The sequence below is a fragment of the Microcebus murinus genome, chromosome X (assembly GCF_040939455.1).
Source record: "Microcebus murinus isolate Inina chromosome X, M.murinus_Inina_mat1.0, whole genome shotgun sequence".
NCBI classification, from domain to species: Eukaryota; Metazoa; Chordata; class Mammalia; order Primates; family Cheirogaleidae; genus Microcebus; species Microcebus murinus.
This window is the reverse complement of record NC_134136.1, coordinates 44,248,307-44,267,350: the sequence shown is the minus strand read 5'-3', so window position 1 is coordinate 44,267,350 and position 19,044 is coordinate 44,248,307.

Below are 19,044 nucleotides of genomic sequence, written 5' to 3'. Positions count from 1 at the left end.
CAAAATATCAGAGATGAAATTCTGATTATGGATGGCAAATAAGATGAATGAGATTAAAGAAAAATCAACACAAAGAAGCCAAAAAAAATTTCAAAACATGAATTTAAAAAAATGAAAAACTTGCTAAAGAGATAGACAACATAAAAAAGGACATACCAGAACATAAAGAAATGAAAGAGTCATTTAGGGAATTTCAAAATACAGAAGAAAGCCTCAGCAACAGGCTAGACAAAACAGAATAAAGAGTTTCAGACATTGAAGACAAGGCTTTTGAATTAACCCAGTGGGTCAAAAAATGCAGAAAATGAATAAAGAAGAATGAATAGTCACTCAGAAAAATGCAGACCAATATAAGAATTATATGTATCTCTGAGGGAGAAGAATAAAAAGCAGAAAACATGGAAAACCTATTTGAGAGAATTACTGAGGAAAACTTCTGTGGTATCACCAGAGACTTAGATATTCAGATACAAGATGGTGATTGAACACTAGAAAGATTATAGCAAATAGGACATCTCCAAGACACATAGTCATCAACCTGGCCAAAGTCAAAATGAAGGAGAAAATTCTGAAGGCTACAAGATGAAAGGAACAACTAACATATAAAGGAAAACACTTCAGGCTAACAGCAGATTTCTCACTGGAGACGATACAAGCTAAGAGGGATTGGGGTCTCATTTATAGTCTCCTTAAACAGAGTAATTGCCAGCCAAGAATGATATATCATGCAAAAAACTATGTTTCATAAATTATGAAGAAATAAAGATTTTACAAATAAGCAAACACTAAGGGAATTTGTCACATAAAAAATTTGAAACCACTATACCTGCCCTAGAGGAAATACTTGAAATCTCATTTAAACATTGAAGAACATGATAGATACCCACCAGGATAAACAAAACAAAACAAAACAAAACAACAACAACAAAAAAACTCGAAACTATAATAAAACAATAGCACAAAAGGGAAAACAAAATAACAAGGTATCATTGAACATGATGAACAGAACAGTGTTGTACATGTCAATACTAACACTGAATATGAATAGTCTTAATGCCCCACTTAAAATACATAGATGGGCTGAATATATGAAAAAACACACTCCAAATATATGCCATCTCCAAGAAACACATCTAACTTGCAAAAACATGCACATACTTGAAGTAAAAGAATGGAAAAAAATATTCCTCACGCTGGATAACAGACTTAAACCTAAGGTATGAAACTATTAGAACTCTAGAGGAAAAAGTTGGAAACACTCTCCTAGACATCGGCCTGGGCAAAGAGTTTATGAAGAAGTCCCCAAGGCAATCACAGCAGCAACAAAAATAAATAAATGGGACATGATCAAACTACAAAGCTTCTGCACAGCCAAAGAAATAGTCATGAAAGTAAACAGACAACCTACAGAATGGGAGAAAATGTTTGCATCCTATGCATCCGATAAGGGACTGATAACTAGAATATACTTAGAACTCACGAAAATCAGGAAGAAAAAATCAAATAACCCCATTAAAAAGTGGGCAAAGGACTTGAACAGAAACTTTTCTAAAGAAGACAGAAGAATGGCCAACAAACATATGAAGAAATGCTCAACATCTCTAATCATCAGGGAAATGCAAATCAAAACCACAATGAGATATCACTTAACCCCAGTGAGAATGGCCTTTATCAAAAAATCTCCAAACAATAAATGCTGGCGTGGTTGCGGAGAGAGAGGAACACTCCTACACTGCTGTTGGGACTGCAAACTAGTTCAACCTCTGTGGAAAGCAATATGGAGATACCTTAAAGCAATACAAGTGAATCTACCATTTGATCCAGCAATCCCATTGCTGGGCATCTACCCAAATGATCCAGTGACACTCTACAAAAAAGACACCTGCACTCGAATGTTTATAGCAGCACAATTCATAATTGCAAGGCTGTGGAAACAGCCCAAGTGCCCATCAATCCAAGAATGGATTAATAAAATGTGGTATATGTATACCATGGAGTACTATTCAGCTCTAAGAAACAATGGTGATATAGCACATCTTATATTTTCCTGGTTAGAGCTGGAACCCATACTACTAAGTGAAGTATCCCAAGAATGGAAAAACAAGCACCAGATATATTCTCCAGAAAACTGGTATTAACTGAGTAGCACCTAAGTGGACACATAGGTGCTACAGTAATAGGGTATTGGGCAGGTGGGAGGGGGGAGGGGGGCGGGTATATACATACATAATGAGTGAGATGTGCACCATCTGGGGGATGGTCATGATGGAGACTCAGACTTTTTTTGGGGGGGGAGAAATGGGCATTTATTGAAACCCTAAAATCTGTACCTCCATTATATGCCGAAATAAAAAAATAATAATAATAAAAAAAATATTCCACACAAATGGAAACCAAAAGGGAGCAGGTATAACTATTCTCATATCAGTTAAAATAGACTTTAAATCAATAATGATAAAAAGATAAAGATGGTCAATATATAATGATAAAGAGGGCAATTCAACAGGAAGATATAACAATCTTAAATATATATGTACCTAACCAAAAATTTCCAAATTCATAAGGAAAATGCTAGTAGATCTAAGCAAGGAAATGAACAGTAGAATCATAATTGCCAGGGACTCCAAAACCTTACCAACATAACTAGAGAGATCACCGAGGCATAAAACCAATAAAGAAATACGAGACTTAAATAGGAATTTAGATCAAATAGACACTGGCAGAACATTCTACTCCCCAAAAATGGAATATACATTTTTTTTTTCTCATCAGCACATGGGACATCTTCCAAGACTGATCATATCTTAGGCCACCACACCACTCTCAGCAAATTGAAAAACATTAAAATCATACTATGAATCTTCTCAGAACACAGTGAAATAAAATGAGAACCAAAAAAACAATACAAATATCAATGAACCAAAATCTGCTTTCTTCAAAAGATTAAAAAAAAATTGATAAACCACTAGCTAGCTTAACCAGAATTAGAAGAGAAAGGACTCAAATAAGCTCAATCAGAAATTAAAAAGTAGATATTATAACTGATACCACAAAAATAAAAAATATCTTCTGTGAATACTATGAAAAACTCTGCACACAAACTAGAAAAGGTAGAGGAAATGGATGAATTCCTGGAAACACACAACATCCCAAACCTGAAACAAGAAGAAATAGACATCCTGAACAGAACAATAAATAGCAGCAAGATTGAAGCAATAGTAAAAAGTCTACCAACCAAGAAAAGCCCTAGACCAGATGGATTCTCGTCTGAATTCCACCATATCTACACAGAAGAACTGACATCTATCCTACTGAAATTATTTCATAACATTGAGATGGAGACAACCATCCTTAACTTATCGCATGAAATCATTATCACCTTGGTACCAAAACCAGGAATGGACAAAATAAAACAAAAACAAAACAAAAAAACACAGGCCAATCTCTCTTGTGGGCACTGATGTAAAAATCCTCAACAAAATACTAGCAAATCAAATTCAACAATAAATAAAAAAAAAATAATTCACCATGATCAAGTAGATTTAATCCCAGGGATTCAAGGATGGTTTAGCATATACAAATCAATAAACTTGATTCACCACATAAACAAAATCAAAAACAAAGACTGAATGATTATTTCAATAGATGCAGAAAAAGCATTTGATAAAATCAAGCTCCCTTTTATGATAACACATACTCAATAAACTGGTCATACAAGTAACATACCACAAAATTATAAAATTCATATGTGACAAACCCACAGCCAACATCATACTGAATGAAGAAAAGTTGAAAGCATTCTAAGAACTGGAACAAGACATGGGTGTCCACTATCACCATTTCCATTCAACATACTGCTGTTAGTCCTAATCAGAGCAATTGGGCAAGATAAATAAAGTGTACCCAAATCAGGAAAGAGAGGTCAAACTATCTCTGCTCACTGATGATATTATCTTATATTGAGAAAACCATAAGACTCCACAAAGAGATGCCTAGAATTGATAAATAAATTCAGCAAATCTCAGGCTGCAAAATTAATACACATAAATCAGTAGCATTTGTATATATTAGTAACAGTCAAGCTAAGAGTCAAATTAAGGACTCAATACTATCTATTTTTTTATTTTTATTTTTTCAGCATATTATGGGGGTACAAATGTTAAGATTATGTATATTGTCCTTGCCCCCCCCTCGAGTCAGAGTTTCAAGGGTGTCCATCTCCCAGACGGTGCGCATCACACTCATTATGTATGTATATATCCATGCCCTCCCCGCCTCCCACCTGCCCGACACCCGATAAATGTAATTCCTATATGTCCACTTAGATGTTGATCAGTTAATACCAATTTGCTGGTGAGTACATGTGGTGCTTATTTTTCCATTCTTGGGATACTTCACTTAATAGAATGGGTTCCAGTCCTATCCAGGAAAATAAAAGAGGTGCTATATAACCATTGTTTCTTATAGCTGAATAGTACTCCATGGTATACATATAACACATTTTATTAATCCACTCATGTATTGATGGGCACTTCAGTTGTTTCCATGTCTTTGCAATTGTGAATTGTGCTGCTATAAACATTCGTGTACAGATTTTTTTATAGAGTGTTTTTTGTTCTTTTGTGTAGATGCCCAGTAATGGGATTACTGGATCAAATGGTAAATATACTTGCATCGCTTTAAGGTATCTCCACACTGCTTTCCACAGAGGTTGAATTAGTTTGCAGTCCCACCAGCAATATAAGAATGTTCCTATCTCTCTGCATCCATGCCAACATTTATTGTTTCGGGACTTTTTAATAAAGGCCATTTGACATAATTATATTTTGTCACCTAAAATATCTCATTCCTTTTCTCTCATCTTTGTAATTATATTTGTTTTTCTTTATCTTTTATTCTGCTGAAACTCCCTAAGGGCCTGTTTATCTTTCTTGCTCCCATTGACAACAGAAAAACTGGATAGGTGGTAAGGGTTACATAAATTACAGTGAAGTAGAGCTACTTATCCTGCTTGGCCTTTCCCTTCAGTGAGGAATCTCACTGGAGTATCTGTGTGGGTGGAGCAGAGAAAATCAAATGACAGGTTTGCTTTAGGGAGAGCAGGCAAGAACCAGCTGTGTACACGTGACAAATAGAGAAAGAAGGCTTTATTCTAGAGCACTGGTTCTCAAACTAAGGTTCCTGTATCAGGAGCATCAATGTCACCTGGCACTTATCCCATATTTTTGCTTCAGTGAATCAGAGGTGGGGCCCAAGAAATTGCATTTCTCACAAGTGCCAAGGTAGGATATAGCGATCTAAATTTTGAGGTGATTCTGATGCATGCTAAAGTTTTAGAATCCGTGTTTTAGGTTTTCAACTTCTATACTAGAAACCTTAGCTTTCCCCAGACATTTCCTTATGAAATATTTTTACTTGAGACCAATTGCTGGCTGCACACAGTCTCCATAAAGCCAAAAGCCTTTCCAGACTGCCTACTGTTAAGATAGTTTCCATCTTTTCTGAAGCCCACTTGTAAACATATTCTAGCCTGGGGGCTTTCTCCACCTACTTTATCCTTTATCTTCAACTTGCTCACATCATCTATTCCAATTCATGATTTTGAAAAGTTTAAAAAAACACAGAGAACTCAATAGAATAATATATCAAACACTTGTACACCCACTGCTGAGAATTAACAAATATTTACTTTTTGTCCTTTTGCTTTAGATATTTTCACATGAATAACTTAAGACATTGTACATAAAATATTGCTCTCCTAAATAGACTTGCCCTACCCACTCCTTGAGGAAATCACCCAACAACCATCATTAATTTTGTATCTATCTTTATAGTCTGTTTTCAGAATTTAGTTATATATACATGAATCCATGAATATTGTTTGATATTTTGTTAATGTTTTTGTTTTACATGTCACACTTTGAATCTGTGATTCAAAATGATGTTCTTGAATTTTATTCATGTGGTAAATAGCTCTTGTTCATTCATTTTAACTGCTTTTTGTTTTGTTTTTGTAAAAATAAAACTATATCCCCCACTCTGCTTAAAGACAGAGGGGAGTACAAAATACGTGTCTCTTGCTCCTAGTGTGTATGTGTAAGTTTCTCCAGAGTTTATTATTGGATGTAAAATTACTAAGTTTGGTATATTTATTTTTCTATATTAATACGTGCTGCCAAAATACTTTCCAAAGTGTAAGACTTAGAAAAAAGTTTCGGATTAAACCATAACATATTGAGTAAATTTATAAATCTTAAGTTTATAGTTTGAAGAATTGTTTATGAGCAGAAAACAACTGTTAAAACACCCACCCAAATCAAGTCATTAAACATTGCCAGGACCATTAAAGCTTGTCTCTTGTCCTCTGCTGGTCATTGCATCAATAATGTATCACTATTGTGATTTCTAATGACCTTGAATTATTTTATCTGTTTGGAACTTTATAAATTGGAATCATTCCCATAAGCACACTTATTTTTCTGGCATAATTCACTCAAAATTATGTGATGAACACTAATCATGTTTTTGTTTGTAGCACAAATTGTTCTTTATCATTTTACTGTAGAATTTTATGGATACCTAGAAATTATACATATTTAAGGGTACATGTGGTATTTGACACAAGTATACAATGTGTCATAATCAAATCTGGGTAAATATGTGATGTTACTATAATTTATTTATCAAATTTTATTGTATTTTCAAAAAACCAAATTTTTACTGTGATGATTTTCTCTGTTGAATTTTTCATTGATTTCTGCTCATTTTCTGTGTTTAATTTTCTAAATTCATGAAATACTATTTTGCACAGATTTTATTTTCAACCTACCTCTAATATATATCCTTATGGCAATAAATTCCTTCAAAGCACTGCTTTACTTTTTCCCAAAACTCTAAGAAAACTAATTATTTAATTTACTTAAATTAACAAAAAGAAATTATATATTTTTATTGTGTGAAACATGATGTTTTAAAATATGTATACATTGTGAAGTGGCTAAATTGAGCATATTAACATTTGTATTACCTCACATATTTTTTGTGATGAGAAGACTTAAAATCTACTCTTTTAGTGATTTTTAAGAATATAATACTATGTTACTAACTAACTAAGGTCATCATGAAAAAGGATCCACACCTCTCACCATTCACAACAATTAATTCATTATGGATAACAGAATTAAACCTAAGACATGAAAGGGTAAGAATTCTAAAAGAGGCCGGGCATGGTAGCTCATGCCTATAATCCTAGCACACTAAGAGGCTGAGATAGGAGGATGGCTTGAGCTCAGGAGTTTGAGACCAGCCTGAGCAAGAGCAAGACCCCATCTCTACTAAAAATAGAAAAATTAGTCAGTCATTGTCATGCACCTGTAGTCCCAGCTACTCAGGAGGCTGAGGCAGGAGGATCACTTGAGCTCAGGAGTTTGAGGTTGCAGTGAGCTATGATGACACCACTCCACTCTACCCAGAGCAACAAAGCAATACTCTGTCTCAAATTAAAAAAAAATAATAATTCTAGAAGAAAATGTTGGGAAAACTCTTACAAATATCAGCCTAAGCAAAGAATTTATAAAGACAACCACAAAGACAATCAAAGCAATGACAAAAATAAAAAAAAATGGTACTTGGTTAAATTAGAAAGCTTCTGCACAGCCAAGGAAATAATCAATACAGTGAAAACAACCTACAGAATGGGAGGAAATATTTTTATGCTATACCTCTGATGAAGGGCTGATAACCAGAATCTATAAAGAACTCAAACAAATCAGTAGGAAAAAAAAAAATCAAACAACCCCATAAAAATGTGAGCAAAAGACACGAACGAAATCTTATCAAAAGAGGATAGACTAATCGCCATAAACAAATGAAAAATACTCAACATCTCTAATCATCAGGGAAATGAAAATCAATGAGATATCACCTAACTTCAGTGAGAATGGGTTTTATCAAAAAGTCCCCAAACAACAGATGCTGGCAGGGATGCAGAGAGAAAGAAACACTTGTATACTGATGGTGAGACTGCAAATGTACAACCTCTATGGCGGTAGTATGGAGATACCTCAAAGAACTAAAAGTAGACCTACCATTTGATCCAGCAATCCCATTATTGGGTATTTATCTGAAGGGAAAAAAGTTATTTTATAAAAAAATAAAATAAAAAACCACTTGTACTCAAATTTTTATTACAGCAAAATTCATAATTGCAAAGATGTGGAGTCAACCCAAGTGCCCATCAATACATGAGTGGATTAAAAAAATGTGGTGTATGTATGCCATAGAATACTTCTCAGCCATAAAAACGTGGTGACCTAATACATTTTGAAACAACCTGAATGGAACTGGAGACCATAATTCTAAATTAAGTATAACAAGAATGGACAAATAAACACTACATGTACCCACTATTAAATTGGAACTAACCATTCAACAGTCATATGCACATATGGAAGTAAAACTTAATGGAAACTAAGCAGATGGGAGAGGGAGGAGGCAATGGGTATATTCACACCTAAAGGGTACAATGCACACTATCGTGGTGATAGTCACACTTATAACTTTGACTCAAACTGTACAAAAGCAATTCATGTAACCAAAACTTTTGTACCCCCATAATATTCTGAAATAATAATAAAAAACAGAGCGCTGCTGGGAGAAGTGCATGAGGTTTCCAAATGCCTACTTTGAAGTAGACTGAGGCGTCATTGTCCTATGCACAATGTTTCTTGTATCTTGTTCAATTAATGTCTCTATTTTTTGTATTACATGGCTGCATACTTTCTGGATAGCCCTTGTATATGCAAAGGAAAGAAAATCATTATATGAAAGAGATAGCTGCACTCTGTGTTCATTGCAGCACTATTCACAATAGCCAAGATGCAGGATCAACCCAATTGCTCATCAAGAAATGAAGGGATGGGCCAGGCATGGTGGCTCATGCCTGTAATCCTAGCACTCTGGGAGGCTGAGGTGGGCAGATTGCTCGAGGTCAGGAGTTCGAAACCAGCCTGAGGAAGAGTGAGATCCTGTCTCTACTAAAAATAGAAAGAAATTAATTGGCCAACTAAAAATATATGGAAAATATTAGCTGGGCATGGTGGCGCATGCCTGTAGTCCCAGCTACTTGGCAGGCTCAGGCAGGAGGATGGCTTGAGCCCAGGAGTTTGAGGTTGCTGTGAGCTAGGCTGATGCCATGGCACTCTAGCCCGGGCAACAGTGAGACTCTGTCTCAAAAAAAAAAAAAAAATAGATGAAGGGATGTATACATGTGGTATATATACACAATGGAATATTATTTAGCCATAAAATGAATGAAATTCTGTCATTTATGGCAACATGGATGGAGATAGGGGTCATTATGTTAATTGAAATAAGCCAAGCACAGAAAGACAAATATTGCGTATTCTCATTCTTATATATATTGGAGTTAAAAAAGTGGATCTCATGAAGATGAAGGTCACAGATTAGTGGTGACCAGAGCCAGTAAGCGTAGTTGGGGAGGGGAGATTAAGAAAAGTTGATTAATAGGCACAAATGTGTTGTCTTGTAAAAGAAATAAGACCTAGTGTGAGATTAGTAAGGTGAGTATAGTTTATAGTAATCTACTGTATATTTCAAAATAGCTAGAAGAGAAGAATTCAAATGTTTGTAGCATAAGGAAAAGAAAATATCTGAGGTAATGGATGTCCCAAATATACTGCTTTGACCATTACAGATTATATACATGTATTAAATTGTTACATGTACCCCAGAACTATGTACATATATTATGAGTCAATAATAAATAAATAAAGGACAATGTATGTCCATACTCCACTCCAAAAAAGTTCTATCCAGAGGAAAAAAAAGGAAGGTAACTGTGGGAGGTAATGGACATCTTAATTAATTTGATTGTGGTAATCTTTTCACAATGTACACATAACATGTACATAAATATATACCATATATTTACACCACAAGTATATGGTTATTTTTCTCTCTTATTCATCAATAAGGCTAGAAAAATGAAGTCATTATATTCTATCTAATACTGACAATAAATTAAAGTATAATATTTTTTGTGTAATATAAAGTTAATATCAGGAGAGGTAACTTAATTTGTTGAAAGGAATATTCTCTGAGAATATGAGGGCAGAGAGTGGGAAAGCATTCTGTTTTTCATAATAAATTTTGTAAAACTACTTGAATTTATCAAAGTGATGTTTATATATATGCCCACACACATATATACACAAATATATACATACACAGATACACATAAATGTACATAGACAAATATATATTCTTTAATATCAAGTAGTTCTATAGAGCATGGTAAACATTTAAAAAATAAGTTTTCAAACATTTTAATGTGTTTGGAGTTGAAGAGACAATTTCCATTTCAGTTTCACAGTGTAATATTGAGCAGGTATCTCTTATCCACATTTCATCCTCTTAAAATATGTTGTAATCTCATTTGTTGGTGATCCTCCTTCCTGTTCTCTTAGTTGGTATAGATTTCTTCCTATTTGTACTTCTGTACTTTTATTTCAGTTACAGTAATGCGTTTTAGTTTTGTTTTTATGTTTGTTTGTTTATTTATTTATTTATTTTGAGATAGAGTCTTGCTCTGCCGCCTGGGCTAGAGTGCTGTGGCATCAGCCTAGCTCACAGCAACCTCAAACTCCTGACCTCAAGCGATCATCCTGCCTCAGCCTCCCGAGTTGCTGAGACTAAAGGTGCACACCATCACACCTGGCTAATTTTTCTATTTTTAGTAGAAACCCTATTTTAGAGTAGGATCTCACTCTTGCTCAGGCTGATCTTAAACTCTTGGCTCAAGCCATCCTCCTGCTTTGGCCTCCCAGAGTGCTAGGATTGCAGGTGTGAGCCACTGCGCCCGACCCAGTAATGTGATTTAAATGCATGTTCCTAATGTACCATCTGGAATTTTCAAAAATAAGTTCTATATTTTTAAAAAGCAAATAAGTGTAAAATTATTTTTTCTATATCTGTGAAAAATGATGGTGGTATTTTAATAAAGATTGCACTGACTCTGTAGATCACTTTAGGAAGTATGGACATTGTAACAATGTTGATTCTGCCAACCCAATAGTATGGTATGGTCTTCCACCTGTTTATGTCCTCTGCCATTTCCTTCCTCAATGTTTCATAGTTCTCCCTGTAGAGGTCTTTTACCTCCTTAGTTAAATATATTCCTAGAGACCTTATGTTCTTTGTTTCTATTTTGAAGGGAATTGAGTCTTTGATTTCATCCTCACTTTGACTGTTATTGGTGTATATGAATGCCTCTGATTTGTGTGTGTTGTTTGGTATCCCGAGACTTACTGAATTAATTTATCAAGTCAAGGAGTCTCTTGGTTGGATCCTTGGGGTTTTCTAGATGTAATATCATATCATCAGCAAAAAGTGTGAGTTTGATCTCTTCTGCTCCCATTTGATGCTATTAATTTTGCTCTCTATTAATTTTATGTCATTGCTATAGCAAGCACTTCCAGCACTATGTTGAATAGAAGTAGAAGTGGAGATAGTGGGCAACTTTGTTTTGTTCCAGTTCTAAGTGGGAATGCTTTCAATTTTTCCCCATTCAGTATGATGTTGGCTGTGGGTTTGTCATGTATGGCTTGTATCATTTTTAGGTAAGACCCATCTACGCCTATTTTAGTTAAGTGTTCTTATCATAAAAGGGCGTTGAATTTTGTGAAATGCCTTTTCTGCATCTGTTGAAAGGATCATACAATCTTTGTTTTTGCTTTTGTTTAGGTGGTGAATTACATTTATAGATTTGCATATGTTGAACCATCACTGCATCTCTGGGATGAAGCCCACTTGGTTGTGATGGATTATTTTCTTGATAAGCACCTGGATTTGGTTAGCTAGGATTTTGTTAATTTTACAGTTTATATGGAACCAGAGAAGACCCCTTATATCAAAAGCAAGCCTAGGAAATAAAAACAAAATGGAAGGCATCAATTTACCAGACTTCAAACTATCCTAAAAGGCTATAGTAATTAAAACAGCTTGTGATTGGCACAAGAACAGGGTCATTGACCAGTGGAACAGAACAGAGAACCCAGATATAACACCATCCTCACGTAGCCATCTAATCTTTGACAAAGCAGACAAAAACATACACTGGGGAAAACAATCCTTATTCAATAAATGGTGCTGGGAAAACTGGATACCACATATACAAGACTGAAACAGGACCCACACCTTTTACCTTTCACTAAAATCAACTCACGGTGGATAACAGACTTAAACCTCAGGTGTGAAACTACTAGAATTCTAGAGGAAAACATTGGAAATACTCTTCTAGTCATTGGTCTAGGCAAAGAATGTATGAAGAAGACCCCGAATGCAATCACAACAGCAACAAAAATAAACAAATGGAACCTGATCAAATTAAAAAGCTTCTGCACAGCCAAGGGAACTTTCAGTAGAGCAAACAGACAACCTACAGAATGGGAGAAAATTTTCACAAGCTACACATCCGATAAAGGGCTGATAACTAGAATCTATTTAGAACTCAGGAAAGTCAGCGAGGAAAAATCAAACAACCCTATCAAAAAGTGAGCAAAGGACATGAACAGAAAACTTTCCAAAAGAAAACAGAACAATGGCCAACAAACATATGAAAAAATGCTCAACATCTCTAATCATCAGGTAAATTCAAATCAAAACCACAATGAGATACCACTTATCTCCAGTGAGAATGGCCTATATTAAAAAGTCCCAAAACAATAAATGTCCGCGTGGATGCAGAGAGATAGGAACACTCCTACATTGCTGGTGGGACTGCAAACTAGTTCAACCTCTATGGAAAGCAATATGGAGATACCTTAAAGCGATACAAGTAGATCTACCATTTGATCCAGCGATCCCACTACTGCACATCTACCCAAAAGAACAAAAGACACTCTATAAAAAAGACCCCTGCACTTGAATGTTTATAGCAGCACAATTCACAATTGCAAAGATGCTGAAACAACCCAAGTGCCCATCAATTCATGAGTGGATTAATAAAATGTGGTGTATGTATACCATGGAGTACTATTCAGCTGTATGAAACAACGGTGATATAGCACCTCTTTTATTTTCCTGGATAGAGCTGGAACCCATTCTACTAAGTGAAGTATCCCAAGAATGGAAAAATAAGCACCACATGTACTCACCAGTAAATTGGTATTAACTGATCAACACCTAAGTGTTCATATAGGAATAACATGTATCCGGCGTCGGGCAGATGGGAGGGGGGAGGGGGGATGGGTCTCTACATACTTAATGAGTACGATGCACACCATCTGGTGATGGACAGGCTTGAAGCTCTGACTCCGGGGGAAGAGGGGGAAAGGCAACATATGTAACCGAAACATTTGTACCTCCATAATATGCCAAAATAAAAAATATATATTTGAATAAAAATTCAATTAGAATAATAAAAAAAGCAAATAAGAAGGGGTTTTGTCCAGTTATTTATTTGTAGGAGACAACTTCTCTCATTAAATATGTTAGACTTGTAAATAGCTAATATTCCTACATATTTCAAAAACTAAAGTGAGGAAAAACAATGCCAGCTTCCCAGGGGAAAAACAAGGAAGAAGAAAATTGAACATTCTAGCATACTTTGGCATTGAAGCGGCAGGTCAGCAGCAGAAAGTGAAATCATCGAGTGCTTCACATTGCTGCTTGTCAGAAGAGAAGCTTTATTGTTTAATCCTTCCCTGACTGAATATGCTTACTGCCTACCAGTAAGCATATTTGTGCCAAAGGAAGAAATAGAGAAGGAGAAAATCTTAAAGTTTTACTAGTTTTCCTGTGCACCAGACTAGTGTCATGATCAAGTACTATTAGTGTGGATAGTATGACATCTCAAATGCTAAATTATAGTTTGGGTTCAGAGTAAAATCCTCTGGAATCACAGGCTCTCTGGAAATGATAGAATCCTGACTCTGTGGTATGAGGTTATCTTTCTCATCACTGTATCAACAAGTGTTTCTCTTCATGTCAAGGTACAGAGGAAGCTGGTGATCATAAAGGCAAACTTTATCGCATAGATTTAATAATAATTAAATTGATTTTTCACTTTCCTTGGATTTGAAGATGGCAATTGTAGTAAGTGGCAAAAAGTACTGATTCAAACATAAGAGCAGCCTTACAACAACACAGTTTTTGAACCATGAGCTGATAATGCCTCCAAACCCTGAAGAAAGTCCAGAAGAAAATTTAATTTATTGAGTAAATTTGAGATTTATTTGAGATTGATCGTCTAATTCAAAGATTAACATTATAGAAAGTAACTAGGGTAACTTCTTTGCTTTACTTAACCACAGACTTCTGGTTTTACTACTTGGCTAAAACTGCTCTCTTGATAAGACTGAATTTTTCTACTCCTAGTCTAGCGCTGGATCACCTATACCATAATGCCTTCTATCAAATATGTTGGCTGATTCCACTGGCATGTTTTTTCAATTATACATCCTCTATCTTGGGTCTAATAGATGGGTCTTACAGTTGTCATTATGTACGATATCAGAAAAGACAAAAAAATGTCTTCAATAGAAAAAGTGACATTTAATTTCTCAAATGTCATTTTCTGAAGTACTATAATCCAATGCTTCTGACCTGATTTCAAATTTTAATTCACTTCTCCCTCCTATCACTCTTATCACCCTTTATCTACATTATGCTTTCCAAAGAAAATAAGTTTTTTATTTCAGAATAAGAAAATACATTTTAAAAATATTTTAAAATACTCTCCACAAAGTCAAGAATTCTTTAAATAATAATTATTATAATATGACTTCTCATGGAGTGGGTCTACATGTGAAACCACTGAACTGCATCACATTTGGGTCATATGTTCTCTTTTTGAAAAAATTGAGCTGTATCTCCATATACAGCTTCCTTGAGAAAGTAGTGAAATCATTCCGCCATTTAAGAGAAAAAAGACCCTGCTTCAGGCAGCAGAGAAATCTAATTTTAAAGTCTAATAAGGAAATCTGGGTAGATGAATACCAAGGAGAAGGCGATGTTGATCTAGTTGAGTGCACTGAAGAATTAAAACTTGATGGGAAATCATTGCGCTTCAGGGAATAGGACCAGCAAAAGGCTTAGTGCACGATGTAAGGATCAATATTGGAAGAATAAAATAATTGAATTAGCAAATCCTCAGAACAAATAGGCTGAGGGGAACAATGGACAGCACAACGCTGACTGACTTATGAAAGTTAACAGGAATTAGGAAAGAAAATGGGCCCACAATTTTGGGGTCAGGCCTGCTAAGATTCCAAAAAGTCATAGCAGGCTGGGCAAGGAATGCACCTTGCCCCAGAAGTGAAATTGCTGCTCCTGCTGTCCCTCTAATCTGAGGCTGATTATCTCAGATCTAAGATTGTTCTGCAACCCCAATTCAGGCTCTTATAATGAAAAGAGTATTCATTTTAATTTCTGTCTCAGCCACCATTAGCTGTGTGACTTAGGCAAGGTGTTTAAGCTCAATTCCCCATATGTAAAATGGGGACAGAAAAAATTTGCATGCTTTGGGAATGTTTTACTGCTAAAATGAAATAATGTAAATTGCCTATCACAGTGCATGGCACATAATGGGAGTTCAATAAATGTTAATTTCTTTATTTTTTCTTATTGCTTCCCAAAAGTCTTATTGGGTATCACCTCCCTCAGATAGTACAGCAAAGAAATAAAAATGATAAAATAAAAATTGAAAGCATTTATTTTTGTTTCCTTATTGCAAAAATCAAGAGATTCAGTGAAAAATTTGAAAGTATTGACTAAAACAAATTTAAGAATTATCAACGATTACATCATGCAACTAGGCATACACTTAATAGATATCATGGGTTTGGTTCCACACTAATACAATGAAGCAAATATAGCAAGAAAGCCAGTCACATTATTTTTTTTTTTTGGTTTCTTAGTGCATATAAAAGTGTTATTTACACTGTACTGTAGCCTATTAAGTATGTAATACCATTATGTATAAAACAACAATGGGCAGACTTTAATTAAAATTACTTTATGGCTAAAATATGCTAATGATCTTCTGAGCCTTTAGCAAGTCATAATCCTTTTGCTGTTGAAGTGTCTTGCCTCAGTGCTAATGGCTGCTGACTGATCATAGTGGTGGTTGCTGAAGGCTGGGGTGTCTATGGCAATTTCTTAAAATAAGACAATGATGACATTTGTCACTTTGATGAACATTTCATTTCATGAAAGATTTCTCTATAGCATGTGATGCTGTTTGGATAGCATTTCACTCATGGCAGAACTTCTTTCAAAATTGGAGTCAATTTTCTCAAACCCTGTCGATTGCTTCCTTCATCAGATAAGTTTATGTAGTATTCTAAATCTTTTGATGTCATTTCAACAATGTTCTCAGAATCTTTATGGAGAGAAGATTTCATCTCCAGACCCCACTTTCTTTGCTCTTCCATAAGAAGCAACTCCTCATCTGTTCAAGTTTTATGATGATATTGCAGCAATTCAGCCACATCTTCAGGCTCCACTTTTAATTCTGGTTCTCTTGCTATTTCAACAACATCTGCAGTTACTTCCTCCACTCAGTTTTTGAACCCTCAAAGTTGTCCATGAGGGTTGTAATTAAGTTCCAAACTCCTATTAATGTTGATATTTTGGCCTCCTTTTATGAATCACAAATGTTTTTAATGGCATCTAGAATGGTGAATACTTTCCAGAGATTTTCAATTTACTTTGCCCAGATCCATTAGAAGATCTGGCAGCTATAGCCTTACAAAATGTATTCCATAAATAAGATTTGAATGTCAGAATTGCTTTTTGTTCCATAGGCTACAGAATGGGTGCTATGTTAGCAGGCATGAAAACAACATTAATCTTAAGATTAAGATGTTAGATTAATCTTAATCATTAATCTAACAACATCATCATCAAAGGTTTTGAGTGACTAGGTGCATTGTCAATGAGCAATAATATTTTTAAAGGAATCTTTTTGTGTGTGTGCATAGTGGGTCTCAACAGTGGGCTTCAAATATTCAGTAAACCATGCTATAAATTGATGTGCTGTCATCCAGGCTTTGTTGTTACATTTATAGAGCACAGGCAGAATGGATTGAGCATAATTCTTAAGGGCTCTAGGATTTTCCAAATGGTAAATAATCATTAGTTTAATTTAAAGTCTGAAGCAGCATTATCCCCTAACAAGAGAATCAGCTTGTCCTTCGAAGGTTTGAAGCCAGGCATTGATTTCTTCTCTCTAGTTATGAAAGTCCAAGCTGTCATCTTTTTCTAGTATAAGGCTGTTTTGCCTACATTGAAAATCGGTTGCTGAGTGTAGCTACCTTCATTAATGATCTTAGCTAGATCTTCTGGATAACTTGCTGCAGCTTCTACATCAGAATCTGTTGTGTTACCTTATAGTTTTATGTTACAGAGCTGACTTCTTTGCTCAGACCTCATGAACCAACTTCTGCTAGCTTCATGCTTTTCTTTTGGTGCTTCTTCACCTCTCTCAGCCTTCATAGAATTGAGGAGAGTTGGGTCTTTGCTGTGGTAGGCTTTAGTTTAAGGAAATGTGGTGACTGGTTTGATCTTTTATCCATACCACTAAAACTTTTTCCATAAGAGCAATAAGACTGTTTTGCTTTCTTATCATTTATGTGTTCAATGAAGTAGCACTTTTAATTTACTTCAAGAACTTTTCCTTTACATTCACAATATGGCTAACTGTTCGGTGCAAGAGGCCTGGATTTTGGTTTATCTCAACTTTCAACATGTCTTCCTCACTAAGCTTAATCATTTCTAGTTTTTGATTTAAAGTGAGAGACATGGGACTCTTCCTTTCACTTGAACACTTGCAGGCCATTGTAGGGTTATTAACTGGCCTAATTTCAATATGATTGTATGTTAAAAAGTAGGGAGGCCTGAGGAGAGGAAGAAAGATGGGGGAATGGCTGGTTAATCGAGCAATCAGAACACACAACATTTACCAATTAAGCTTGCTGTCTTATATGGATGTGGTTTGTGGTACCCAAAACAATTACAAAGATCACTGATCACAGATCACCATAACAGATATAATCATAATGAAAAGTTTAACATATTGTGAGAATTATTAAAATGTGACACAGACACCAAGTGGGCACATGTTGTTAGAAAAATGGCCCAATAAACTTGCTTAGCACAGGGTTGCCACAAAACTTCAATTTGTAAAAAAACGCAAAAAATGCAAAGGGTAATAAAGCAAAATGCAATAAAATGAGGTATGTCTGCATTTGTATTATTTTATTAAAAAATAGATTACACATTGTACTGCTTTAAACTAAGGTGGTTGAGTGGTGTCTGGCGACTCTCAGTTTGCTGGAAGAGTTCTCATTAAAGACCCATTGAAAAGTGTGATTAAAATAAAACAAACTACCTACCATCTCAGTTAACTTGGAAAAGGTAAATACAGTTTATAATAGTACATATTTCCTTCATGGAACATCTACTATTGGTCCCAAGAAGGTGTGTTAGGTATCTCTAATCATTACCAAAATTCTTGAATGGTAGATATTATTATCCATATTTTACAGATGAGGAATCTGAGATTCACAGACATTATTCACGCCAATAGCCAAGACTGCAATCCACATCTCTATGACCCCAAATCATATACATTTTTCACTGTACCAGCTTGCCAGCTAATCAAATAGCAGTTGGTTGGCTGTTAGCCTCTCTCTAGGTATTTAGTTTAGCTGCGATCAACCTCACTAATTCTGTGTTTTAATTGGTTCCACACTTTTGAAGGGGTAGTGGCACATCCATTTTTTAGGCTGATGGGTGTTCCTTATTAGTAAATCCAGACTATTCCAGGAAATACACTATTTATTGAAGTTGAGGTGAAGTTTTCTATGTGTTATGGTATGAATCTTGCCTTTCTGCCAGTTATTTGTGACACAATAAATGTTTGTATCTTGGTTAAATTTACCAGGCAAGCCTGCAATCTGTGTTTGCTTACTAGTTGCCAACTCCTGTCGGCACTGAGGCTGAAAGAAATAATAATCACTT